Below are 1,800 nucleotides of genomic sequence, written 5' to 3'. Positions count from 1 at the left end.
TCCTGTGTGCCCTTTCACCTCCAAACTCTTTCATGCTTTTTAAACAATCGAAGGGGAAATAAAATAGGCCCACTGTGTTTGCAAGTGCGGGGTCAAAGGTCGTGCAGTCCTACCCTGTGCGCAGTCAGGCGATGATAACCCTCAAAGATCAAAGGTCAAAATAACTTGGTGTCACGTTACAGCCGCCTCGGGCTCACTTTAACCTGGCCGCAAACCCCTCGCTGATCCCTCACCGCCCAGAATCACAACGAGGGCCAAGAACCGGTGAGGGTGGGGACAGCGCGTTTACACCGAGGGCCGCACACTGAAAAATCAAAGCAGAGGGGGGGCATTTTGATATTTTTCATTTTCGAAACCAATACAATAATTGTATTTTTTCAACCTTTAGGATTCCCTCAAGTTTGAACCCAGGAAATCAGTCTTAAAAATGTTTAAAATAAGTCACTTTTTTTTTATGTTAATGCTTCTAGACCCACTTCAGATTTATATATAAATATAATTATAAATATATACATTTTAATTATTTAAATATAATTGTTTGTATAATATATATTTATACACGTTTTATTATATATATATATATATATATATATATATATATATATATATATATATATATATATATATATATATATATATATATATATATATATAAAATAAACATTTAAATTAGTAACTAATTAAATTATTATACCAAACATATTTACATATATAAGAAATACTTATAATTTATAATAGTTTTATTGTATAAATATGTCAGAACCCTTTTTTAATGGCACCCCCCAAATAATCATAATTTTCCCCCTCCCACAAAATTTCAAAGTGGAATATTTGATGAGTAACGCTAAATAGGCCCTAGTGTGTGAATGTGAGTGTGAATGTTGTCTGTCTATCTGTGTTGGCCCTGCGATGAGGTGGCGACTTGTCCAGGGTGTACCCCGCCTTCCGCCCGAATGCAGCTGAGATAGGCTCCAGCACCCACCGCGACCCTGAATGGGACAAGCGGTAGAAAATGGATGGATGGATGGATATTTGATGAGTAATTTGATCCTTAAATAGGTCATTAATTCATAACAAAATTGATTTTGCTTCATTATTATTCTTTGAACACTGACAGTTTAAAAAAACATCTTACTAAAATTCTTAGGGATCCAAAAAAGCCTAACTCAAAAGTTTTACAAATAAGTCAAATACAATATATATCTTTTTTAACTTAAGTCTGGAGTTCAACTTCAGATCTGTCTGTCGATTATAAGTGTACAATATTTGTTCATGTTTTTTTTTTTTAATCTTTATTTGTTTTATGCCCTTTTTGTCAAAGAACGCTGTTTTTCTACTGTACATGGCAAACACACAAAAATGCAATATTTCCCCCCAAAATATTTGAAAGTGAATAAGTGAAAAATTCATAACAACATTGATTATGATTCATTATTTCTTGGAGCAATGACAGCTTCCAAGAAAATAAACAGCCTGCATGGCAGCTTTGTGTTATTAGAGTCAACTTTGCAACTTAGTCTCAATACTTTTCACCTGTTTGCTCTTTTATTTCACTTTTTTTTATATGTGTTTTTAATAGTATTTTTAGAATGTGCCGTGGTCTGTTAAAAAAAAATAGCTGTGAGCCGCAAATGGCCCCCGGGGCCACACTTTTGACAAGTCTGCTTTAGAGGGTGAACAAGTTCAAAACACACAGGTGTGCTGAATCGGCAAAAAGTAGAACTTCAAACTAATGCATCTTATGAAGTAAGTCAATAAAATAAACATAATGTTTGTGAACAGCATATTAACCAGAGGTTG

This window comes from Nerophis lumbriciformis, linkage group LG07 (assembly GCF_033978685.3).
Source record: "Nerophis lumbriciformis linkage group LG07, RoL_Nlum_v2.1, whole genome shotgun sequence".
Classification (NCBI taxonomy): domain Eukaryota; kingdom Metazoa; phylum Chordata; class Actinopteri; order Syngnathiformes; family Syngnathidae; genus Nerophis; species Nerophis lumbriciformis.
Note: the sequence above shows the minus strand (reverse complement) of the source record.